This window comes from Rhinichthys klamathensis, unplaced genomic scaffold, assembly GCF_029890125.1.
Source record: "Rhinichthys klamathensis goyatoka isolate OS25496 unplaced genomic scaffold, OSU_Roscu_1.1 h1tg000001l_1, whole genome shotgun sequence".
Classification (NCBI taxonomy): Eukaryota; Metazoa; Chordata; class Actinopteri; order Cypriniformes; family Leuciscidae; genus Rhinichthys; species Rhinichthys klamathensis.
Genome location: NW_026606555.1, coordinates 3437590 through 3460090, shown reverse-complemented (window position 1 = coordinate 3460090; position 22501 = coordinate 3437590). Strand labels below are relative to the sequence as shown.

At 46.5% G+C, this 22501-nt stretch overlaps 35 non-coding genes across 35 annotated transcripts; 16 read left to right on the top strand and 19 right to left on the bottom strand.

Annotated features, from left to right (window-relative positions):
* Positions 1-2: 2 nt before the first annotated feature.
* trnad-guc (transfer RNA aspartic acid (anticodon GUC)) lies at positions 3-74 on the top strand. The gene has a single exon. It is a non-coding gene; the product is annotated as a tRNA-Asp (tRNA).
* Positions 75-628: 554 nt separating this feature from the next.
* On the bottom strand, positions 629-744 carry LOC130096618 (U5 spliceosomal RNA). Its single transcript, XR_008808205.1, has one exon. It is a non-coding gene; the product is annotated as a U5 spliceosomal RNA (small nuclear RNA).
* Positions 745-1003: 259 nt separating this feature from the next.
* On the top strand, positions 1004-1075 carry trnad-guc (transfer RNA aspartic acid (anticodon GUC)). Its single transcript has one exon. It is a non-coding gene; the product is annotated as a tRNA-Asp (tRNA).
* A 554-nt stretch (positions 1076-1629) lies between these two features.
* On the bottom strand, positions 1630-1744 carry LOC130069869 (U5 spliceosomal RNA). Its single transcript, XR_008803810.1, has one exon. It is a non-coding gene; the product is annotated as a U5 spliceosomal RNA (small nuclear RNA).
* Positions 1745-2630: 886 nt separating this feature from the next.
* LOC130096566 (U5 spliceosomal RNA) lies at positions 2631-2746 on the bottom strand. Its single transcript, XR_008808197.1, has one exon. It is a non-coding gene; the product is annotated as a U5 spliceosomal RNA (small nuclear RNA).
* Positions 2747-3631: 885 nt separating this feature from the next.
* LOC130069813 (U5 spliceosomal RNA) lies at positions 3632-3746 on the bottom strand. Its single transcript, XR_008803805.1, has one exon. It is a non-coding gene; the product is annotated as a U5 spliceosomal RNA (small nuclear RNA).
* Positions 3747-4006: 260 nt separating this feature from the next.
* trnad-guc (transfer RNA aspartic acid (anticodon GUC)) lies at positions 4007-4078 on the top strand. Its single transcript has one exon. It is a non-coding gene; the product is annotated as a tRNA-Asp (tRNA).
* A 554-nt stretch (positions 4079-4632) lies between these two features.
* On the bottom strand, positions 4633-4747 carry LOC130069764 (U5 spliceosomal RNA). Its single transcript, XR_008803800.1, has one exon. It is a non-coding gene; the product is annotated as a U5 spliceosomal RNA (small nuclear RNA).
* A 1295-nt stretch (positions 4748-6042) lies between these two features.
* On the top strand, positions 6043-6114 carry trnad-guc (transfer RNA aspartic acid (anticodon GUC)). Its single transcript has one exon. It is a non-coding gene; the product is annotated as a tRNA-Asp (tRNA).
* Positions 6115-6668: 554 nt separating this feature from the next.
* On the bottom strand, positions 6669-6783 carry LOC130069721 (U5 spliceosomal RNA). Its single transcript, XR_008803796.1, has one exon. It is a non-coding gene; the product is annotated as a U5 spliceosomal RNA (small nuclear RNA).
* A 260-nt stretch (positions 6784-7043) lies between these two features.
* On the top strand, positions 7044-7115 carry trnad-guc (transfer RNA aspartic acid (anticodon GUC)). Its single transcript has one exon. It is a non-coding gene; the product is annotated as a tRNA-Asp (tRNA).
* A 554-nt stretch (positions 7116-7669) lies between these two features.
* LOC130069674 (U5 spliceosomal RNA) lies at positions 7670-7784 on the bottom strand. The gene has a single exon (XR_008803792.1). It is a non-coding gene; the product is annotated as a U5 spliceosomal RNA (small nuclear RNA).
* An 886-nt stretch (positions 7785-8670) lies between these two features.
* Positions 8671-8785, bottom strand: LOC130069632 (U5 spliceosomal RNA). The gene has a single exon (XR_008803786.1). It is a non-coding gene; the product is annotated as a U5 spliceosomal RNA (small nuclear RNA).
* Positions 8786-9045: 260 nt separating this feature from the next.
* trnad-guc (transfer RNA aspartic acid (anticodon GUC)) lies at positions 9046-9117 on the top strand. Its single transcript has one exon. It is a non-coding gene; the product is annotated as a tRNA-Asp (tRNA).
* Positions 9118-9671: 554 nt separating this feature from the next.
* LOC130069591 (U5 spliceosomal RNA) lies at positions 9672-9786 on the bottom strand. The gene has a single exon (XR_008803783.1). It is a non-coding gene; the product is annotated as a U5 spliceosomal RNA (small nuclear RNA).
* A 121-nt stretch (positions 9787-9907) lies between these two features.
* On the top strand, positions 9908-9979 carry trnad-guc (transfer RNA aspartic acid (anticodon GUC)). The gene has a single exon. It is a non-coding gene; the product is annotated as a tRNA-Asp (tRNA).
* Positions 9980-10533: 554 nt separating this feature from the next.
* LOC130069545 (U5 spliceosomal RNA) lies at positions 10534-10648 on the bottom strand. Its single transcript, XR_008803777.1, has one exon. It is a non-coding gene; the product is annotated as a U5 spliceosomal RNA (small nuclear RNA).
* A 260-nt stretch (positions 10649-10908) lies between these two features.
* trnad-guc (transfer RNA aspartic acid (anticodon GUC)) lies at positions 10909-10980 on the top strand. The gene has a single exon. It is a non-coding gene; the product is annotated as a tRNA-Asp (tRNA).
* A 554-nt stretch (positions 10981-11534) lies between these two features.
* On the bottom strand, positions 11535-11649 carry LOC130069487 (U5 spliceosomal RNA). Its single transcript, XR_008803774.1, has one exon. It is a non-coding gene; the product is annotated as a U5 spliceosomal RNA (small nuclear RNA).
* A 260-nt stretch (positions 11650-11909) lies between these two features.
* Positions 11910-11981, top strand: trnad-guc (transfer RNA aspartic acid (anticodon GUC)). Its single transcript has one exon. It is a non-coding gene; the product is annotated as a tRNA-Asp (tRNA).
* A 554-nt stretch (positions 11982-12535) lies between these two features.
* Positions 12536-12650, bottom strand: LOC130069382 (U5 spliceosomal RNA). The gene has a single exon (XR_008803759.1). It is a non-coding gene; the product is annotated as a U5 spliceosomal RNA (small nuclear RNA).
* A 260-nt stretch (positions 12651-12910) lies between these two features.
* trnad-guc (transfer RNA aspartic acid (anticodon GUC)) lies at positions 12911-12982 on the top strand. The gene has a single exon. It is a non-coding gene; the product is annotated as a tRNA-Asp (tRNA).
* A 554-nt stretch (positions 12983-13536) lies between these two features.
* Positions 13537-13651, bottom strand: LOC130069333 (U5 spliceosomal RNA). The gene has a single exon (XR_008803754.1). It is a non-coding gene; the product is annotated as a U5 spliceosomal RNA (small nuclear RNA).
* A 1321-nt stretch (positions 13652-14972) lies between these two features.
* On the top strand, positions 14973-15044 carry trnad-guc (transfer RNA aspartic acid (anticodon GUC)). The gene has a single exon. It is a non-coding gene; the product is annotated as a tRNA-Asp (tRNA).
* A 554-nt stretch (positions 15045-15598) lies between these two features.
* On the bottom strand, positions 15599-15713 carry LOC130069283 (U5 spliceosomal RNA). The gene has a single exon (XR_008803748.1). It is a non-coding gene; the product is annotated as a U5 spliceosomal RNA (small nuclear RNA).
* Positions 15714-15973: 260 nt separating this feature from the next.
* On the top strand, positions 15974-16045 carry trnad-guc (transfer RNA aspartic acid (anticodon GUC)). Its single transcript has one exon. It is a non-coding gene; the product is annotated as a tRNA-Asp (tRNA).
* A 554-nt stretch (positions 16046-16599) lies between these two features.
* LOC130069232 (U5 spliceosomal RNA) lies at positions 16600-16714 on the bottom strand. Its single transcript, XR_008803746.1, has one exon. It is a non-coding gene; the product is annotated as a U5 spliceosomal RNA (small nuclear RNA).
* Positions 16715-16974: 260 nt separating this feature from the next.
* trnad-guc (transfer RNA aspartic acid (anticodon GUC)) lies at positions 16975-17046 on the top strand. Its single transcript has one exon. It is a non-coding gene; the product is annotated as a tRNA-Asp (tRNA).
* A 554-nt stretch (positions 17047-17600) lies between these two features.
* Positions 17601-17715, bottom strand: LOC130069190 (U5 spliceosomal RNA). The gene has a single exon (XR_008803742.1). It is a non-coding gene; the product is annotated as a U5 spliceosomal RNA (small nuclear RNA).
* A 260-nt stretch (positions 17716-17975) lies between these two features.
* Positions 17976-18047, top strand: trnad-guc (transfer RNA aspartic acid (anticodon GUC)). The gene has a single exon. It is a non-coding gene; the product is annotated as a tRNA-Asp (tRNA).
* Positions 18048-18601: 554 nt separating this feature from the next.
* On the bottom strand, positions 18602-18716 carry LOC130069121 (U5 spliceosomal RNA). The gene has a single exon (XR_008803739.1). It is a non-coding gene; the product is annotated as a U5 spliceosomal RNA (small nuclear RNA).
* Positions 18717-18976: 260 nt separating this feature from the next.
* trnad-guc (transfer RNA aspartic acid (anticodon GUC)) lies at positions 18977-19048 on the top strand. Its single transcript has one exon. It is a non-coding gene; the product is annotated as a tRNA-Asp (tRNA).
* A 554-nt stretch (positions 19049-19602) lies between these two features.
* LOC130069072 (U5 spliceosomal RNA) lies at positions 19603-19717 on the bottom strand. Its single transcript, XR_008803736.1, has one exon. It is a non-coding gene; the product is annotated as a U5 spliceosomal RNA (small nuclear RNA).
* A 1931-nt stretch (positions 19718-21648) lies between these two features.
* LOC130069012 (U5 spliceosomal RNA) lies at positions 21649-21763 on the bottom strand. Its single transcript, XR_008803732.1, has one exon. It is a non-coding gene; the product is annotated as a U5 spliceosomal RNA (small nuclear RNA).
* A 260-nt stretch (positions 21764-22023) lies between these two features.
* On the top strand, positions 22024-22095 carry trnad-guc (transfer RNA aspartic acid (anticodon GUC)). Its single transcript has one exon. It is a non-coding gene; the product is annotated as a tRNA-Asp (tRNA).
* Positions 22096-22501: the final 406 nt, after the last annotated feature.

The window sequence follows — 22501 nt, the reverse complement described above, 5'->3', positions numbered from 1 at the left end:
AGTCCTCGTTAGTATAGTGGACAGTATCTCCGCCTGTCACGCGGAAGACCGGGGTTCGATTCCCCGACGGGGAGGCTTCTTCTTTATCACGGCCAGACACCTTGTATGAGCTCAAGCTCTGCCGTTGAAACTGCTGATAAAGCCAACCTGCCGTTCAAGACTCACCTGAGGGTGGTTAGCTAATTCCATTTGAAAGATTTTACCTTCAAGAAAGCGCTTGCAATGGGTTTGTAAAAGGTTGTTTTATGCATGTTTGGCCTGAGTTTTTGTGGCATTTCCACTGTTGCATTTCCAGTCTGACCAGCAGGGGCCTTCCGAATGCGTCACCAGTGTGGCCTTCCGAATGCGTCAAAACAGTTAATCAATTTGCAAAGCAATCAGTTGAAAGCTTTGAAAGGCTTTGTTGCTCCCACCACTACCCTTTTGTGATTGGTAAACCTTACAATCATGCTGCTGACCCAAGATTTGAAGTTGTGAACTGGGAAAGTGGTGATGGTTTGACGACCACCCAGCTCCAGACATGGACAAAACGGCCGAACCGTTGGGCCACTCTCGAACGCTGGCCCAACCTGCTGCAGTTCTGCGGAGCAAGCCGCCAAAAGTCCTCTGTTTTTGAACAAACGCATGTAGCTCTGCTGTGAGCAGAGCATCCAAAAATACCAGTAACTCGCAAATGTTCCCCTCCACGGAAATCTTTAGTAAAAGGCGAAAGATTTATGCGTGAATGAAGAGAAACTCGAGCTTTAACCATGAGACGTTGGGACAATGTGCTACCACACACATGCCACCATGCTCAGCAAGGGTAATGTCTGGTGCACGCTCCTCCCACCCAGCTTTTTGTCTTTTTTGTTAAAACAATAATACAGCCATTTCCATTAGAGGAAGGAGCAAATGTAATAAGAATCTGCCCCATCACCAGATGACCGCATGTCCAGTATTCTTGACTTCTCAACGGTTGAGCATACGGTGCCGTACCGCTCAGGGACACTGCAGTAACCACCAGTCCTCGTTAGTATAGTGGACAGTATCTCCGCCTGTCACGCGGAAGACCGGGGTTCGATTCCCCGACGGGGAGGCTTCTTCTTTATCACGGCCAGACACCTTGTATGAGCTCAAGTTCTGCCGTTGAAACTGCTGATAAAGCCAACCTGCCGTTCAAGACTCACCTGAGGGTGGTTAGCTAATTCCATTTGAAAGATTTTACCTTCAAGAAAGTGCTTGCAATGGGTTTGTAAAAGGTTGTTTTATGCATGTTTGGCCTGAGTTTTTGTGGCATTTCCACTGTTGCATTTCCAGTCTGACCAGCAGGGGCCTTCCGAATGCGTCACCAGTGTGGCCTTCTGAATGCGTCAAAACAGTTAATCAATTTGCAAAGCAATCAGTTGAAAGCTTTGAAAGGCTTTGTTGCTCCCACCACTACCCTTTTGTGATTGGTAAACCTTACAATCATGCTGCTGACCCAAGATTTGAAGTTGTGAACTGGGAAAGTGGTGATGGTTTGACGACCTCCCAGCTCCAGACATGGACAAAACGGCCGAACCGTTGGGCCACTCTCGAACGCTGGCCCAACCTGCTGCAGTTCTGCGGAGCAAGCCGCCAAAAGTCCTCTGTTTTTGAACAAACGCATGTAGCTCTGCTGTGAGCAGAGCATCCAAAAATACCAGTAACTCGCAAATGTTCCCCTCCACGGAAATCTTTAGTAAAAGGCGAAAGATTTATGCGTGAATGAAGAGAAACTCGAGCTGTAACCATGAGACGTTGGGACAATGTGCTACCAAACACATACCACCATGCTCAGCAAGGGTAATGTCTGGTGCACGCTCCTCCCACCCAGCTTTTTGTCTTTTTTGTTAAAACAATAATACAGCCAATTCCATTAGAGGAAGGAGCAAATGTAATAAGAATCTGCCCCATCACCAGATGACCGCATGTCCAGTATTCTTGACTTCTCAACGGTTGAGCATACGGTGGCGTACCGCTCAGGGACACTGCAGTAACCACCAGTCCTCGTTAGTATAGTGGACAGTATCTCCGCCTGTCACGCGGAAGACCGGGGTTCGATTCCCCGAAGGGGAGGCTTCTTCTTTATCACGGCCAGACACCTTGTATGAGCTCAAGCTCTGCCGTTGAAACTGCTGATAAAGCCAACCTGCCGTTCAAGACTCACCTGAGGGTGGTTAGCTAATTCCATTTGAAAGATTTTACCTTCAAGAAAGCGCTTGCAATGGGTTTGTAAAAGGTTGTTTTATGCATGTTTGGCCTGAGTTTTTGTGGCATTTCCACTGTTGCATTTCCAGTCTGACCAGCAGGGGCCTTCCGAATGCGTCACCAGTGTGGCCTTCCGAATGCGTCAAAACAGTTAATCAATTTGCAAAGCAATCAGTTGAAAGCTTTGAAAGGCTTTGTTGCTCCCACCACTACCCTTTTGTGATTGGTAAACCTTACAATCATGCTGCTGACCCAAGATTTGAAGTTGTGAACTGGGAAAGTGGTGATGGTTTGACGACCACCCAGCTCCAGACATGGACAAAACGGCCGAACCGTTGGGCCACTCTCGAACGCTGGCCCAACCTGCTGCAGTTCTGCGGAGCAAGCCGCCAAAAGTCCTCTGTTTTTGAACAAACGCATGTAGCTCTGCTGTGAGCAGAGCATCCAAAAATACCAGTAACTCGCAAATGTTCCCCTCCACGGAAATCTTTAGTAAAAGGCGAAAGATTTATGCGTGAATGAAGAGAAACTCGAGCTTTAACCATGAGACGTTGGGACAATGTGCTACCACACACATGCCACCATGCTCAGCAAGGGTAATGTCTGGTGCACGCTCCTCCCACCCAGCTTTTTGTCTTTTTTGTTAAAACAATAATACAGCCATTTCCATTAGAGGAAGGAGCAAATGTAATAAGAATCTGCCCCATCACCAGATGACCGCATGTCCAGTATTCTTGACTTCTCAACGGTTGAGCATACGGTGCCGTACCGCTCAGGGACACTGCAGTAACCACCAGTCCTCGTTAGTATAGTGGACAGTATCTCCGCCTGTCACGCGGAAGACCGGGGTTAGATTCCCCGACGGGGAGGCTTCTTCTTTATCACGGCCAGACACCTTGTATGAGCTCAAGTTCTGCCGTTGAAACTGCTGATAAAGCCAACCTGCCGTTCAAGACTCACCTGAGGGTGGTTAGCTAATTCCATTTGAAAGATTTTACCTTCAAGAAAGCGCTTGCAATGGGTTTGTAAAAGGTTGTTTTATGCATGTTTGGCCTGAGTTTTTGTGGCATTTCCACTGTTGCATTTCCAGTCTGACCAGCAGGGGCCTTCCGAATGCGTCACCAGTGTGGCCTTCCGAATGCGTCAAAACAGTTAATCAATTTGCAAAGCAATCAGTTGAAAGCTTTGAAAGGCTTTGTTGCTCCCACCACTACCCTTTTGTGATTGGTAAACCTTACAATCATGCTGCTGACCCAAGATTTGAAGTTGTGAACTGGGAAAGTGGTGATGGTTTGACGACCTCCCAGCTCCAGACATGGACAAAACGGCCGAACCGTTGGGCCACTCTTGAACGCTGGCCCAACCTGCTGCAGTTCTGCGGAGCAAGCCGCCAAAAGTCCTCTGTTTTTGAACAAACGCATGTAGCTCTGCTGTGAGCAGAGCATCCAAAAATACCAGTAACTCGCAAATGTTCCCCTCCACGGAAATCTTTAGTAAAAGGCGAAAGATTTATGCGTGAATGAAGAGAAACTCGAGCTGTAACCATGAGACGTTGGGACAATGTGCTACCAAACACATGCCACCATGCTCAGCAAGGGTAATGTCTGGTGCACGCTCCTCCCACCCAGCTTTTTGTCTTTTTTGTTAAAACAATAATACAGCCAATTCCATTAGAGGAAGGAGCAAATGTAATAAGAATCGGCCCCATCACCAGATGACCGCATGTCCAGTATTCTTGACTTCTCAACGGTTGAGCATACGGTGGCGTACCGCTCAGGGACACTGCAGTAACCACCAGTCCTCGTTAGTATAGTGGACAGTATCTCCGCCTGTCACGCGGAAGACCGGGGTTCGATTCCCCGACGGGGAGGCTTCTTCTTTATCACGGCCAGACACCTTGTATGAGCTCAAGCTCTGCCGTTGAAACTGCTGATAAAGCCAACCTGCCGTTCAAGACTCACCTGAGGGTGGTTAGCTAATTCCATTTGAAAGATTTTACCTTCAAGAAAGCGCTTGCAATGGGTTTGTAAAAGGTTGTTTTATGCATGTTTGGCCTGAGTTTTTGTGGCATTTCCACTGTTGCATTTCCAGTCTGACCAGCAGGGGCCTTCCGAATGCGTCACCAGTGTGGCCTTCCGAATGCGTCAAAACAGTTAATCAATTTGCAAAGCAATCAGTTGAAAGCTTTGAAAGGCTTTGTTGCTCCCACCACTACCCTTTTGTGATTGGTAAACCTTACAATCATGCTGCTGACCCAAGATTTGAAGTTGTGAACTGGGAAAGTGGTGATGGTTTGACGACCACCCAGCTCCAGACATGGACAAAACGGCCGAACCGTTGGGCCACTCTCGAACGCTGGCCCAACCTGCTGCAGTTCTGCGGAGCAAGCCGCCAAAAGTCCTCTGTTTTTGAACAAACGCATGTAGCTCTGCTGTGAGCAGAGCATCCAAAAATACCAGTAACTCGCAAATGTTCCCCTCCACGGAAATCTTTAGTAAAAGGCGAAAGATTTATGCGTGAATGAAGAGAAACTCGAGCTGTAACCATGAGACGTTGGGTAGTGATGTGACATCTGAAGCGAGGCTCCGGAGCTTGTGTCGAGCAAAAAGGGGCGTTCCAGATGAAGCCCCGATTCGAGGCTTGTGTCGTTTCCGTGAAAATCACGTGACGATAACAAACGAGGCCTCGGATTGTGTTGAATACGTCATTGCTTCATTCTGAGTATCGCTTCCGGATAAAAGTGGTTCGAAACCTCGCGCCTCTCGTGGGTTTTGCAGTAGGCGTTTGCATTGGTGTTGAAGTGTTGGTTGTACGAAGTAGTGAGTAGCGAGTTGTAGCGAGTTTGTAGTAGCATAGTTATCATTATATATCATAGCCTGTATTATATATTATATTACATTATACTTAGTTTAGTAGATTATTAGATTATTAGAGTAAATTAGCCTATATCTAGTTCTAGTTGCTATATATATATACATATATTGGTAGTAGTGTTATTATTGTATATATATATATATATATATATATATATATATATATATATATATATATATTATTGCTATTATTATTATTCTAAGACTAGATAAATAAATAAATAAATAAATAAACAAATAAATAAATAAAAATCAGTAAAAATGTTCCCATCCCTGTTGCAGTTTGCTGTTCCACTCCCAGTTCCATAAGCACTACATAATTGTACTCCCAGTTCCATAATCACTACACTATTGCACTCAGTCAGCACTGCACTCAGTGATTTCTTGACACTCATTTGGGGCATTCACTGTCATCACTAACCCAAAGAACTACTGAATACAAAGTTATGTGTGTGTGAGTTGTGTGTGCATAGGTAAACACAAGCAGAGTAAAAAACTTTATTTAATACACAGGCAATAGAAAAAGGGTGTGCCCACACCATGACAATTTGGTTGCTCAGGATGAATAGATTTGTGTGCGATACATTGCTTTGCACAGCAGGTGTCACTAGGGAGCACACTGTTTCATGAGGCTTCAGGTAAACGAACCTTTTGGTGAACCAATGGGCTGGAAAGCCTCAGTGGTTCAGGAAGCCTCATTTGGCCATCACTAACGTTGGGACAATGTGCTACCACACACATGCCACCATGCTCAGCAAGGGTAATGTCTGGTGCACGCTCCTCCCACCCAGCTTTTTGTCTTTTTTGTTAAAACAATAATACAGCCATTTCCATTAGAGGAAGGAGCAAATGTAATAAGAATCTGCCCCATCACCAGATGACCGCATGTCCAGTATTCTTGACTTCTCAACGGTTGAGCATACGGTGCCGTACCGCTCAGGGACACTGCAGTAACCACCAGTCCTCGTTAGTATAGTGGACAGTATCTCCGCCTGTCACGCGGAAGACCGGGGTTCGATTCCCCGACGGGGAGGCTTCTTCTTTATCACGGCCAGACACCTTGTATGAGCTCAAGCTCTGCCGTTGAAACTGCTGATAAAGCCAACCTGCCGTTCAAGACTCACCTGAGGGTGGTTAGCTAATTCCATTTGAAAGATTTTACCTTCAAGAAAGCGCTTGCAATGGGTTTGTAAAAGGTTGTTTTATGCATGTTTGGCCTGAGTTTTTGTGGCATTTCCACTGTTGCATTTCCAGTCTGACCAGCAGGGGCCTTCCGAATGCGTCACCAGTGTGGCCTTCCGAATGCGTCAAAACAGTTAATCAATTTGCAAAGCAATCAGTTGAAAGCTTTGAAAGGCTTTGTTGCTCCCACCACTACCCTTTTGTGATTGGTAAACCTTACAATCATGCTGCTGACCCAAGATTTGAAGTTGTGAACTGGGAAAGTGGTGATGGTTTGACGACCACCCAGCTCCAGACATGGACAAAACGGCCGAACCGTTGGGCCACTTTCGAACGCTGGCCCAACCTGCTGCAGTTCTGCGGAGCAAGCCGCCAAAAGTCCTCTGTTTTTGAACAAACGCATGTAGCTCTGCTGTGAGCAGAGCATCCAAAAATACCAGTAACTCGCAAATGTTCCCCTCCACGGAAATCTTTAGTAAAAGGCGAAAGATTTATGCGTGAATGAAGAGAAACTCGAGCTGTAACCATGAGACGTTGGGACAATGTGCTACCAAACACATGCCACCATGCTCAGCAAGGGTAATGTCTGGTGCACGCTCCTCCCACCCAGCTTTTTGTCTTTTTTGTTAAAACAATAATACAGCCAATTCCATTAGAGGAAGGAGCAAATGTAATAAGAATCTGCCCCATCACCAGATGACCGCATGTCCAGTATTCTTGACTTCTCAACGGTTGAGCATACGGTGGCGTACCGCTCAGGGACACTGCAGTAACCACCAGTCCTCGTTAGTATAGTGGACAGTATCTCCGCCTGTCACGCGGAAGACCGGGGTTCGATTCCCCGACGGGGAGGCTTCTTCTTTATCACGGCCAGACACCTTGTATGAGCTCAAGCTCTGCCGTTGAAACTGCTGATAAAGCCAACCTGCCGTTCAAGACTCACCTGAGGGTGGTTAGCTAATTCCATTTGAAAGATTTTACCTTCAAGAAAGCGCTTGCAATGGGTTTGTAAAAGGTTGTTTTATGCATGTTTGGCCTGAGTTTTTGTGGCATTTCCACTGTTGCATTTCCAGTCTGACCAGCAGGGGCCTTCCGAATGCGTCACCAGTGTGGCCTTCCGAATGCGTCAAAACAGTTAATCAATTTGCAAAGCAATCAGTTGAAAGCTTTGAAAGGCTTTGTTGCTCCCACCACTACCCTTTTGTGATTGGTAAACCTTACAATCATGCTGCTGACCCAAGATTTGAAGTTGTGAACTGGGAAAGTGGTGATGGTTTGACGACCACCCAGCTCCAGACATGGACAAAACGGCCGAACCGTTGGGCCACTCTCGAACGCTGGCCCAACCTGCTGCAGTTCTGCAGAGCAAGCCGCCAAAAGTCCTCTGTTTTTGAACAAACGCATGTAGCTCTGCTGTGAGCAGAGCATCCAAAAATACCAGTAACTCGCAAATGTTCCCCTCCACGGAAATCTTTAGTAAAAGGCGAAAGATTTATGCGTGAATGAAGAGAAACTCGAGCTGTAACCATGAGACGTTGGGACAATGTGCTACCACACACATGCCACCATGCTCAGCAAGGGTAATGTCTGGTGCACGCTCCTCCCACCCAGCTTTTTGTCTTTTTTGTTAAAACAATAATACAGCCATTTCCATTAGAGGAAGGAGCAAATGTAATAAGAATCTGCCCCATCACCAGATGACCGCATGTCCAGTATTCTTGACTTCTCAACGGTTGAGCATACGGTACCGTACCGCTCAGGGACACTGCAGTAACCACCAGTCCTCGTTAGTATAGTGGACAGTATCTTCGCCTGTCACGCGTAAGACCGGGGTTCGATTCCCCGACGGGGAGGCTTCTTCTTTATCACGGCCAGACACCTTGTATGAGCTCAAGCTCTGCCGTTGAAACTGCTGATAAAGCCAACCTGCCGTTCAAGACTCACCTGAGGGTGGTTAGCTAATTCCATTTGAAAGATTTTACCTTCAAGAAAGCGCTTGCAATGGGTTTGTAAAAGGTTGTTTTATGCATGTTTGGCCTGAGTTTTTGTGGCATTTCCACTGTTGCATTTCCAGTCTGACCAGCAGGGGCCTTCCGAATGCGTCACCAGTGTGGCCTTCCGAATGCGTCAAAACAGTTAATCAATTTGCAAAGCAATCAGTTGAAAGCTTTGAAAGGCTTTGTTGCTCCCACCACTACCCTTTTGTGATTGGTAAACCTTACAATCATGCTGCTGACCCAAGATTTGAAGTTGTGAACTGGGAAAGTGGTGATGGTTTGACGACCACCCAGCTCCAGACATGGACAAAACGGCCGAACCGTTGGGCCACTCTCGAACGCTGGCCCAACCTGCTGCAGTTCTGCGGAGCAAGCCGCCAAAAGTCCTCTGTTTTTGAACAAACGCATGTAGCTCTGCTGTGAGCAGAGCATCCAAAAATACCAGTAACTCGCAAATGTTCCCCTCCACGGAAATCTTTAGTAAAAGGCGAAAGATTTATGCGTGAATGAAGAGAAACTCGAGCTGTAACCATGAGACGTTGGGACAATGTGCTACCACACACATGCCACCATGCTCAGCAAGGGTAATGTCTGGTGCACGCTCCTCCCACCCAGCTTTTTGTCTTTTTTGTTAAAACAATAATACAGCCATTTCCATTAGAGGAAGGAGCAAATGTAATAAGAATCTGCCCCATCACCAGATGACCGCATGTCCAGTATTCTTGACTTCTCAACGGTTGAGCATACGGTGCCGTACCGCTCAGGGACACTGCAGTAACCACCAGTCCTCGTTAGTATAGTGGACAGTATCTCCGCCTGTCACGCGGAAGACCGGGGTTCGATTCCCCGACGGGGAGGCTTCTTCTTTATCACGGCCAGACACCTTGTATGAGCTCAAGCTCTGCCGTTGAAACTGCTGATAAAGCCAACCTGCCGTTCAAGACTCACCTGAGGGTGGTTAGCTAATTCCATTTGAAAGATTTTACCTTCAAGAAAGCGCTTGCAATGGGTTTGTAAAAGGTTGTTTTATGCATGTTTGGCCTGAGTTTTTGTGGCATTTCCACTGTTGCATTTCCAGTCTGACCAGCAGGGGCCTTCCGAATGCGTCACCAGTGTGGCCTTCCGAATGCGTCAAAACAGTTAATCAATTTGCAAAGCAATCAGTTGAAAGCTTTGAAAGGCTTTGTTGCTCCCACCACTACCCTTTTGTGATTGGTAAACCTTACAATCATGCTGCTGACCCAAGATTTGAAGTTGTGAACTGGGAAAGTGGTGATGGTTTGACGACCACCCAGCTCCAGACATGGACAAAACGGCCGAACCGTTGGGCCACTCTCGAACGCTGGCCCAACCTGCTGCAGTTCTGCGGAGCAAGCCGCCAAAAGTCCTCTGTTTTTGAACAAACGCATGTAGCTCTGCTGTGAGCAGAGCATCCAAAAATACCAGTAACTCGCAAATGTTCCCCTCCACGGAAATCTTTAGTAAAAGGCGAAAGATTTATGCGTGAATGAAGAGAAACTCGAGCTGTATCTGCCCCATCACCAGAATCTGCCCCATCACCAGATGACCGCATGTCCAGTATTCTTGACTTCTCAACGGTTGAGCATACGGTGCCGTACCGCTCAGGGACACTGCAGTAACCACCAGTCCTCGTTAGTATAGTGGACAGTATCTCCGCCTGTCACGCGGAAGACCGGGGTTCGATTCCCCGACGGGGAGGCTTCTTCTTTATCACGGCCAGACACCTTGTATGAGCTCAAGCTCTGCCGTTGAAACTGCTGATAAAGCCAACCTGCCGTTCAAGACTCACCTGAGGGTGGTTAGCTAATTCCATTTGAAAGATTTTACCTTCAAGAAAGCGCTTGCAATGGGTTTGTAAAAGGTTGTTTTATGCATGTTTGGCCTGAGTTTTTGTGGCATTTCCACTGTTGCATTTCCAGTCTGACCAGCAGGGGCCTTCCGAATGCGTCACCAGTGTGGCCTTCCGAATCCGTCAAAACAGTTAATCAATTTGCAAAGCAATCAGTTGAAAGCTTTGAAAGGCTTTGTTGCTCCCACCACTACCCTTTTGTGATTGCTAAACCTTACAATCATGCTGCTGACCCAAGATTTGAAGTTGTGAACTGGGAAAGTGGTGATGGTTTGACGACCACCCAGCTCCAGACATGGACAAAACGGCCGAACCGTTGGGCCACTCTCGAACGCTGGCCCAAGCTGCTGCAGTTCTGCGGAGCAAGCCGCCAAAAGTCCTCTGTTTTTGAACAAACGCATGTAGCTCTGCTGTGAGCAGAGCATCCAAAAATACCAGTAACTCGCAAATGTTCCCCTCCACGGAAATCTTTAGTAAAAGGCGAAAGATTTATGCGTGAATGAAGAGAAACTCGAGCTGTAACCATGAGACGTTGGGACAATGTGCTACCACACACATGCCACCATGCTCAGCAAGGGTAATGTCTGGTGCACGCTCCTCCCACCCAGCTTTTTGTCTTTTTTGTTAAAACAATAATACAGCCATTTCCATTAGAGGAAGGAGCAAATGTAATAAGAATCTGCCCCATCACCAGATGACCGCATGTCCAGTATTCTTGACTTCTCAACGGTTGAGCATACGGTGCCGTACCGCTCAGGGACACTGCAGTAACCACCAGTCCTCGTTAGTATAGTGGACAGTATCTCCGCCTGTCACGCGGAAGACCGGGGTTCGATTCCCCGACGGGGAGGCTTCTTCTTTATCACGGCCAGACACCTTGTATGAGCTCAAGCTCTGCCGTTGAAACTGCTGATAAAGCCAACCTGCCGTTCAAGACTCACCTGAGGGTGGTTAGCTAATTCCATTTGAAAGATTTTACCTTCAAGAAAGCGCTTGCAATGGGTTTGTAAAAGGTTGTTTTATGCATGTTTGGCCTGAGTTTTTGTGGCATTTCCACTGTTGCATTTCCAGTCTGACCAGCAGGGGCCTTCCGAATGCGTCACCAGTGTGGCCTTCCGAATGCGTCAAAACAGTTAATCAATTTGCAAAGCAATCAGTTGAAAGCTTTGAAAGGCTTTGTTGCTCCCACCACTACCCTTTTGTGATTGGTAAACCTTACAATCATGCTGCTGACCCAAGATTTGAAGTTGTGAACTGGGAAAGTGGTGATGGTTTGACGACCACCCAGCTCCAGACATGGACAAAACGGCCGAACCGTTGGGCCACTCTCGAACGCTGGCCCAACCTGCTGCAGTTCTGCGGAGCAAGCCGCCAAAAGTCCTCTGTTTTTGAACAAACGCATGTAGCTCTGCTGTGAGCAGAGCATCCAAAAATACCAGTAACTCGCAAATGTTCCCCTCCACGGAAATCTTTAGTAAAAGGCGAAAGATTTATGCGTGAATGAAGAGAAACTCGAGCTGTAACCATGAGACGTTGGGACAATGTGCTACCACACACATGCCACCATGCTCAGCAAGGGTAATGTCTGGTGCACGCTCCTCCCACCCAGCTTTTTGTCTTTTTTGTTAAAACAATAATACAGCCATTTCCATTAGAGGAAGGAGCAAATGTAATAAGAATCTGCCCCATCACCAGATGACCGCATGTCCAGTATTCTTGACTTCTCAACGGTTGAGCATACGGTGCCGTACCGCTCAGGGACACTGCAGTAACCACCAGTCCTCGTTAGTATAGTGGACAGTATCTCCGCCTGTCACGCGGAAGACCGGGGTTCGATTCCCCGACGGGGAGGCTTCTTCTTTATCACGGCCAGACACCTTGTATGAGCTCAAGCTCTGCCGTTGAAACTGCTGATAAAGCCAACCTGCCGTTCAAGACTCACCTGAGGGTGGTTAGCTAATTCCATTTGAAAGATTTTACCTTCAAGAAAGCGCTTGCAATGGGTTTGTAAAAGGTTGTTTTATGCATGTTTGGCCTGAGTTTTTGTGGCATTTCCACTGTTGCATTTCCAGTCTGACCAGCAGGGGCCTTCCGAATGCGTCACCAGTGTGGCCTTCCGAATGCGTCAAAACAGTTAATCAATTTGCAAAGCAATCAGTTGAAAGCTTTGAAAGGCTTTGTTGCTCCCACCACTACCCTTTTGTGATTGGTAAACCTTACAATCATGCTGCTGACCCAAGATTTGAAGTTGTGAACTGGGAAAGTGGTGATGGTTTGACGACCTCCCAGCTCCAGACATGGACAAAACGGCCGAACCGTTGGGCCACTCTTGAACGCTGGCCCAACCTGCTGCAGTTCTGCGGAGCAAGCCGCCAAAAGTCCTCTGTTTTTGAACAAACGCATGTAGCTCTGCTGTGAGCAGAGCATCCAAAAATACCAGTAACTCGCAAATGTTCCCCTCCACGGAAATCTTTAGTAAAAGGCGAAAGATTTATGCGTGAATGAAGAGAAACTCGAGCTGTAACCATGAGACGTTGGGACAATGTGCTACCAAACACATGCCACCATGCTCAGCAAGGGTAATGTCTGGTGCACGCTCCTCCCACCCAGCTTTTTGTCTTTTTTGTTAAAACAATAATACAGCCAATTCCATTAGAGGAAGGAGCAAATGTAATAAGAATCGGCCCCATCACCAGATGACCGCATGTCCAGTATTCTTGACTTCTCAACGGTTGAGCATACGGTGGCGTACCGCTCAGGGACACTGCAGTAACCACCAGTCCTCGTTAGTATAGTGGACAGTATCTCCGCCTGTCACGCGGAAGACCGGGGTTCGATTCCCCGACGGGGAGGCTTCTTCTTTATCACGGCCAGACACCTTGTATGAGCTCAAGCTCTGCCGTTGAAACTGCTGATAAAGCCAACCTGCCGTTCAAGACTCACCTGAGGGTGGTTAGCTAATTCCATTTGAAAGATTTTACCTTCAAGAAAGCGCTTGCAATGGGTTTGTAAAAGGTTGTTTTATGCATGTTTGGCCTGAGTTTTTGTGGCATTTCCACTGTTGCATTTCCAGTCTGACCAGCAGGGGCCTTCCGAATGCGTCACCAGTGTGGCCTTCCGAATGCGTCAAAACAGTTAATCAATTTGCAAAGCAATCAGTTGAAAGCTTTGAAAGGCTTTGTTGCTCCCACCACTACCCTTTTGTGATTGGTAAACCTTACAATCATGCTGCTGACCCAAGATTTGAAGTTGTGAACTGGGAAAGTGGTGATGGTTTGACGACCACCCAGCTCCAGACATGGACAAAACGGCCGAACCGTTGGGCCACTCTCGAACGCTGGCCCAACCTGCTGCAGTTCTGCGGAGCAAGCCGCCAAAAGTCCTCTGTTTTTGAACAAACGCATGTAGCTCTGCTGTGAGCAGAGCATCCAAAAATACCAGTAACTCGCAAATGTTCCCCTCCACGGAAATCTTTAGTAAAAGGCGAAAGATTTATGCGTGAATGAAGAGAAACTCGAGCTGTAACCATGAGACGTTGGGTAGTGATGTGACATCTGAAGCGAGGCTCCGGAGCTTGTGTCGAGCAAAAAGGGGCGTTCCAGATGAAGCCCCGATTCGAGGCTTGTGTCGTTTCCGTGAAAATCACGTGACGATAACAAACGAGGCCTCGGATTGTGTTGAATACGTCATTGCTTCATTCTGAGTATCGCTTCCGGATAAAAGTGGTTCGAAACCTCGCGCCTCTCGTGGGTTTTGCAGTAGGCGTTTGCATTGGTGTTGAAGTGTTGGTTGTACGAAGTAGTGAGTAGCGAGTTGTAGCGAGTTTGTAGTAGCATAGTTATCATTATATATCATAGCCTGTATTATATATTATATTACATTATACTTAGTTTAGTAGATTATTAGATTATTAGAGTAAATTAGCCTATATCTAGTTCTAGTTGCTATATATATATACATATATTGGTAGTAGTGTTATTATTGTATATATATATATATATATATATATATATATATATATATATATATATATATATATATATATATATATATATATATATTATTGCTATTATTATTATTCTAAGACTAGATAAATAAATAAATAAATAAATAAACAAATAAATAAATAAAAATCAGTAAAAATGTTCCCATCCCTGTTGCAGTTTGCTGTTCCACTCCCAGTTCCATAAGCACTACATAATTGTACTCCCAGTTCCATAATCACTACACTATTGCACTCAGTCAGCACTGCACTCAGTGATTTCTTGACACTCATTTGGGGCATTCACTGTCATCACTAACCCAAAGAACTACTGAATACAAAGTTATGTGTGTGTGAGTTGTGTGTGCATAGGTAAACACAAGCAGAGTAAAAAACTTTATTTAATACACAGGCAATAGAAAAAGGGTGTGCCCACACCATGACAATTTGGTTGCTCAGGATGAATAGATTTGTGTGCGATACATTGCTTTGCACAGCAGGTGTCACTAGGGAGCACACTGTTTCATGAGGCTTCAGGTAAACGAACCTTTTGGTGAACCAATGGGCTGGAAAGCCTCAGTGGTTCAGGAAGCCTCATTTGGCCATCACTAACGTTGGGACAATGTGCTACCACACACATGCCACCATGCTCAGCAAGGGTAATGTCTGGTGCACGCTCCTCCCACCCAGCTTTTTGTCTTTTTTGTTAAAACAATAATACAGCCATTTCCATTAGAGGAAGGAGCAAATGTAATAAGAATCTGCCCCATCACCAGATGACCGCATGTCCAGTATTCTTGACTTCTCAACGGTTGAGCATACGGTGCCGTACCGCTCAGGGACACTGCAGTAACCACCAGTCCTCGTTAGTATAGTGGACAGTATCTCCGCCTGTCACGCGGAAGACCGGGGTTCGATTCCCCGACGGGGAGGCTTCTTCTTTATCACGGCCAGACACCTTGTATGAGCTCAAGCTCTGCCGTTGAAACTGCTGATAAAGCCAACCTGCCGTTCAAGACTCACCTGAGGGTGGTTAGCTAATTCCATTTGAAAGATTTTACCTTCAAGAAAGCGCTTGCAATGGGTTTGTAAAAGGTTGTTTTATGCATGTTTGGCCTGAGTTTTTGTGGCATTTCCACTGTTGCATTTCCAGTCTGACCAGCAGGGGCCTTCCGAATGCGTCACCAGTGTGGCCTTCCGAATGCGTCAAAACAGTTAATCAATTTGCAAAGCAATCAGTTGAAAGCTTTGAAAGGCTTTGTTGCTCCCACCACTACCCTTTTGTGATTGGTAAACCTTACAATCATGCTGCTGACCCAAGATTTGAAGTTGTGAACTGGGAAAGTGGTGATGGTTTGACGACCACCCAGCTCCAGACATGGACAAAACGGCCGAACCGTTGGGCCACTTTCGAACGCTGGCCCAACCTGCTGCAGTTCTGCGGAGCAAGCCGCCAAAAGTCCTCTGTTTTTGAACAAACGCATGTAGCTCTGCTGTGAGCAGAGCATCCAAAAATACCAGTAACTCGCAAATGTTCCCCTCCACGGAAATCTTTAGTAAAAGGCGAAAGATTTATGCGTGAATGAAGAGAAACTCGAGCTGTAACCATGAGACGTTGGGACAATGTGCTACCAAACACATGCCACCATGCTCAGCAAGGGTAATGTCTGGTGCACGCTCCTCCCACCCAGCTTTTTGTCTTTTTTGTTAAAACAATAATACAGCCAATTCCATTAGAGGAAGGAGCAAATGTAATAAGAATCTGCCCCATCACCAGATGACCGCATGTCCAGTATTCTTGACTTCTCAACGGTTGAGCATACGGTGCCGTACCGCTCAGGGACACTGCAGTAACCACCAGTCCTCGTTAGTATAGTGGACAGTATCTCCGCCTGTCACGCGGAAGACCGGGGTTCGATTCCCCGACGGGGAGGCTTCTTCTTTATCACGGCCAGACACCTTGTATGAGCTCAAGCTCTGCCGTTGAAACTGCTGATAAAGCCAACCTGCCGTTCAAGACTCACCTGAGGGTGGTTAGCTAATTCCATTTGAAAGATTTTACCTTCAAGAAAGCGCTTGCAATGGGTTTGTAAAAGGTTGTTTTATGCATGTTTGGCCTGAGTTTTTGTGGCATTTCCACTGTTGCATTTCCAGTCTGACCAGCAGGGGCCTTCCGAATGCGTCACCAGTGTGGCCTTCCGAATCCGTCAAAACAGTTAATCAATTTGCAAAGCAATCAGTTGAAAGCTTTGAAAGGCTTTGTTGCTCCCACCACTACCCTTTTGTGATTGCTAAACCTTACAATCATGCTGCTGACCCAAGATTTGAAGTTGTGAACTGGGAAAGTGGTGATGGTTTGACGACCACCCAGCTCCAGACATGGACAAAACGGCCGAACCGTTGGGCCACTCTCGAACGCTGGCCCAAGCTGCTGCAGTTCTGCGGAGCAAGCCGCCAAAAGTCCTCTGTTTTTGAACAAACGCATGTAGCTCTGCTGTGAGCAGAGCATCCAAAAATACCAGTAACTCGCAAATGTTCCCCTCCACGGAAATCTTTAGTAAAAGGCGAAAGATTTATGCGTGAATGAAGAGAAACTCGAGCTGTAACCATGAGACGTTGGGACAATGTGCTACCACACACATGCCACCATGCTCAGCAAGGGTAATGTCTGGTGCACGCTCCTCCCACCCAGCTTTTTGTCTTTTTTGTTAAAACAATAATACAGCCATTTCCATTAGAGGAAGGAGCAAATGTAATAAGAATCTGCCCCATCACCAGATGACCGCATGTCCAGTATTCTTGACTTCTCAACGGTTGAGCATACGGTGCCGTACCGCTCAGGGACACTGCAGTAACCACCAGTCCTCGTTAGTATAGTGGACAGTATCTCCGCCTGTCACGCGGAAGACCGGGGTTCGATTCCCCGACGGGGAGGCTTCTTCTTTATCACGGCCAGACACCTTGTATGAGCTCAAGCTCTGCCGTTGAAACTGCTGATAAAGCCAACCTGCCGTTCAAGACTCACCTGAGGGTGGTTAGCTAATTCCATTTGAAAGATTTTACCTTCAAGAAAGCGCTTGCAATGGGTTTGTAAAAGGTTGTTTTATGCATGTTTGGCCTGAGTTTTTGTGGCATTTCCACTGTTGCATTTCCAGTCTGACCAGCAGGGGCCTTCCGAATGCGTCACCAGTGTGGCCTTCCGAATGCGTCAAAACAGTTAATCAATTTGCAAAGCAATCAGTTGAAAGCTTTGAAAGGCTTTGTTGCTCCCACCACTACCCTTTTGTGATTGGTAAACCTTACAATCATGCTGCTGACCCAAGATTTGAAGTTGTGAACTGGGAAAGTGGTGATGGTTTGACGACCACCCAGCTCCAGACATGGACAAAACGGCCGAACCGTTGGGCCACTCTCGAACGCTGGCCCAACCTGCTGCAGTTCTGCGGAGCAAGCCGCCAAAAGTCCTCTGTTTTTGAACAAACGCATGTAGCTCTGCTGTGAGCAGAGCATCCAAAAATACCAGTAACTCGCAAATGTTCCCCTCCACGGAAATCTTTAGTAAAAGGCGAAAGATTTATGCGTGAATGAAGAGAAACTCGAGCTGTAACCATGAGACGTTGGGACAATGTGCTACCACACACATGCCACCATGCTCAGCAAGGGTAATGTCTGGTGCACGCTCCTCCCACCCAGCTTTTTGTCTTTTTTGTTAAAACAATAATACAGCCATTTCCATTAGAGGAAGGAGCAAATGTAATAAGAATCTGCCCCATCACCAGATGACCGCATGTCCAGTATTCTTGACTTCTCAACGGTTGAGCATACGGTGCCGTACCGCTCAGGGACACTGCAGTAACCACCAGTCCTCGTTAGTATAGTGGACAGTATCTCCGCCTGTCACGCGGAAGACCGGGGTTCGATTCCCCGACGGGGAGGCTTCTTCTTTATCACGGCCAGACACCTTGTATGAGCTCAAGCTCTGCCGTTGAAACTGCTGATAAAGCCAACCTGCCGTTCAAGACTCACCTGAGGGTGGTTAGCTAATTCCATTTGAAAGATTTTACCTTCAAGAAAGCGCTTGCAATGGGTTTGTAAAAGGTTGTTTTATGCATGTTTGGCCTGAGTTTTTGTGGCATTTCCACTGTTGCATTTCCAGTCTGACCAGCAGGGGCCTTCCGAATGCGTCACCAGTGTGGCCTTCCGAATGCGTCAAAACAGTTAATCAATTTGCAAAGCAATCAGTTGAAAGCTTTGAAAGGCTTTGTTGCTCCCACCACTACCCTTTTGTGATTGGTAAACCTTACAATCATGCTGCTGACCCAAGATTTGAAGTTGTGAACTGGGAAAGTGGTGATGGTTTGACGACCTCCCAGCTCCAGACATGGACAAAACGGCCGAACCGTTGGGCCACTCTTGAACGCTGGCCCAACCTGCTGCAGTTCTGCGGAGCAAGCCGCCAAAAGTCCTCTGTTTTTGAACAAACGCATGTAGCTCTGCTGTGAGCAGAGCATCCAAAAATACCAGTAACTCGCAAATGTTCCCCTCCACGGAAATCTTTAGTAAAAGGCGAAAGATTTATGCGTGAATGAAGAGAAACTCGAGCTGTAACCATGAGACGTTGGGACAATGTGCTACCAAACACATGCCACCATGCTCAGCAAGGGTAATGTCTGGTGCACGCTCCTCCCACCCAGCTTTTTGTCTTTTTTGTTAAAACAATAATACAGCCAATTCCATTAGAGGAAGGAGCAAATGTAATAAGAATCGGCCCCATCACCAGATGACCGCATGTCCAGTATTCTTGACTTCTCAACGGTTGAGCATACGGTGGCGTACCGCTCAGGGACACTGCAGTAACCACCAGTCCTCGTTAGTATAGTGGACAGTATCTCCGCCTGTCACGCGGAAGACCGGGGTTCGATTCCCCGACGGGGAGGCTTCTTCTTTATCACGGCCAGACACCTTGTATGAGCTCAAGCTCTGCCGTTGAAACTGCTGATAAAGCCAACCTGCCGTTCAAGACTCACCTGAGGGTGGTTAGCTAATTCCATTTGAAAGATTTTACCTTCAAGAAAGCGCTTGCAATGGGTTTGTAAAAGGTTGTTTTATGCATGTTTGGCCTGAGTTTTTGTGGCATTTCCACTGTTGCATTTCCAGTCTGACCAGCAGGGGCCTTCCGAATGCGTCACCAGTGTGGCCTTCCGAATGCGTCAAAACAGTTAATCAATTTGCAAAGCAATCAGTTGAAAGCTTTGAAAGGCTTTGTTGCTCCCACCACTACCCTTTTGTGATTGGTAAACCTTACAATCATGCTGCTGACCCAAGATTTGAAGTTGTGAACTGGGAAAGTGGTGATGGTTTGACGACCACCCAGCTCCAGACATGGACAAAACGGCCGAACCGTTGGGCCACTCTCGAACGCTGGCCCAACCTGCTGCAGTTCTGCGGAGCAAGCCGCCAAAAGTCCTCTGTTTTTGAACAAACGCATGTAGCTCTGCTGTGAGCAGAGCATCCAAAAATACCAGTAACTCGCAAATGTTCCCCTCCACGGAAATCTTTAGTAAAAGGCGAAAGATTTATGCGTGAATGAAGAGAAACTCGAGCTGTAACCATGAGACGTTGGGTAGTGATGTGACATCTGAAGCGAGGCTCCGGAGCTTGTGTCGAGCAAAAAGGGGCGTTCCAGATGAAGCCCCGATTCGAGGCTTGTGTCGTTTCCGTGAAAATCACGTGACGATAACAAACGAGGCCTCGGATTGTGTTGAATACGTCATTGCTTCATTCTGAGTATCGCTTCCGGATAAAAGTGGTTCGAAACCTCGCGCCTCTCGTGGGTTTTGCAGTAGGCGTTTGCATTGGTGTTGAAGTGTTGGTTGTACGAAGTAGTGAGTAGCGAGTTGTAGCGAGTTTGTAGTAGCATAGTTATCATTATATATCATAGCCTGTATTATATATTATATTACATTATACTTAGTTTAGTAGATTATTAGATTATTAGAGTAAATTAGCCTATATCTAGTTCTAGTTGCTATATATATATACATATATTGGTAGTAGTGTTATTATTGTATATATATATATATATATATATATATATATATATATATATATATATATATATATATATATTATTGCTATTATTATTATTCTAAGACTAGATAAATAAATAAATAAATAAATAAACAAATAAATAAATAAAAATCAGTAAAAATGTTCCCATCCCTGTTGCAGTTTGCTGTTCCACTCCCAGTTCCATAAGCACTACATAATTGTACTCCCAGTTCCATAATCACTACACTATTGCACTCAGTCAGCACTGCACTCAGTGATTTCTTGACACTCATTTGGGGCATTCACTGTCATCACTAACCCAAAGAACTACTGAATACAAAGTTATGTGTGTGTGAGTTGTGTGTGCATAGGTAAACACAAGCAGAGTAAAAAACTTTATTTAATACACAGGCAATAGAAAAAGGGTGTGCCCACACCATGACAATTTGGTTGCTCAGGATGAATAGATTTGTGTGCGATACATTGCTTTGCACAGCAGGTGTCACTAGGGAGCACACTGTTTCATGAGGCTTCAGGTAAACGAACCTTTTGGTGAACCAATGGGCTGGAAAGCCTCAGTGGTTCAGGAAGCCTCATTTGGCCATCACTAACGTTGGGACAATGTGCTACCACACACATGCCACCATGCTCAGCAAGGGTAATGTCTGGTGCACGCTCCTCCCACCCAGCTTTTTGTCTTTTTTGTTAAAACAATAATACAGCCATTTCCATTAGAGGAAGGAGCAAATGTAATAAGAATCTGCCCCATCACCAGATGACCGCATGTCCAGTATTCTTGACTTCTCAACGGTTGAGCATACGGTGCCGTACCGCTCAGGGACACTGCAGTAACCACCAGTCCTCGTTAGTATAGTGGACAGTATCTCCGCCTGTCACGCGGAAGACCGGGGTTCAATTCCCCGACGGGGAGGCTTCTTCTTTATCACGGCCAGACACCTTGTATGAGCTCAAGCTCTGCCGTTGAAACTGCTGATAAAGCCAACCTGCCGTTCAAGACTCACCTGAGGGTGGTTAGCTAATTCCATTTGAAAGATTTTACCTTCAAGAAAGCGCTTGCAATGGGTTTGTAAAAGGTTGTTTTATGCATGTTTGGCCTGAGTTTTTGTGGCATTTCCACTGTTGCATTTCCAGTCTGACCAGCAGGGGCCTTCCGAATGCGTCACCAGTGTGGCCTTCCGAATGCGTCAAAACAGTTAATCAATTTGCAAAGCAATCAGTTGAAAGCTTTGAAAGGCTTTGTTGCTCCCACCACTACCCTTTTGTGATTGGTAAACCTTACAATCATGCTGCTGACCCAAGATTTGAAGTTGTGAACTGGGAAAGTGGTGATGGTTTGACGACCACCCAGCTCCAGACATGGACAAAACGGCCGAACCGTTGGGCCACTTTCGAACGCTGGCCCAACCTGCTGCAGTTCTGCGGAGCAAGCCGCCAAAAGTCCTCTGTTTTTGAACAAACGCATGTAGCTCTGCTGTGAGCAGAGCATCCAAAAATACCAGTAACTCGCAAATGTTCCCCTCCACGGAAATCTTTAGTAAAAGGCGAAAGATTTATGCGTGAATGAAGAGAAACTCGAGCTGTAACCATGAGACGTTGGGACAATGTGCTACCAAACACATGCCACCATGCTCAGCAAGGGTAATGTCTGGTGCACGCTCCTCCCACCCAGCTTTTTGTCTTTTTTGTTAAAACAATAATACAGCCAATTCCATTAGAGGAAGGAGCAAATGTAATAAGAATCTGCCCCATCACCAGATGACCGCATGTCCAGTATTCTTGACTTCTCAACGGTTGAGCATACGGTGGCGTACCGCTCAGGGACACTGCAGTAACCACCAGTCCTCGTTAGTATAGTGGACAGTATCTCCGCCTGTCACGCGGAAGACCGGGGTTCGATTCCCCGACGGGGAGGCTTCTTCTTTATCACGGCCAGACACCTTGTATGAGCTCAAGCTCTGCCGTTGAAACTGCTGATAAAGCCAACCTGCCGTTCAAGACTCACCTGAGGGTGGTTAGCTAATTCCATTTGAAAGATTTTACCTTCAAGAAAGCGCTTGCAATGGGTTTGTAAAAGGTTGTTTTATGCATGTTTGGCCTGAGTTTTTGTGGCATTTCCACTGTTGCATTTCCAGTCTGACCAGCAGGGGCCTTCCGAATGCGTCACCAGTGTGGCCTTCCGAATGCGTCAAAACAGTTAATCAATTTGCAAAGCAATCAGTTGAAAGCTTTGAAAGGCTTTGTTGCTCCCACCACTACCCTTTTGTGATTGGTAAACCTTACAATCATGCTGCTGACCCAAGATTTGAAGTTGTGAACT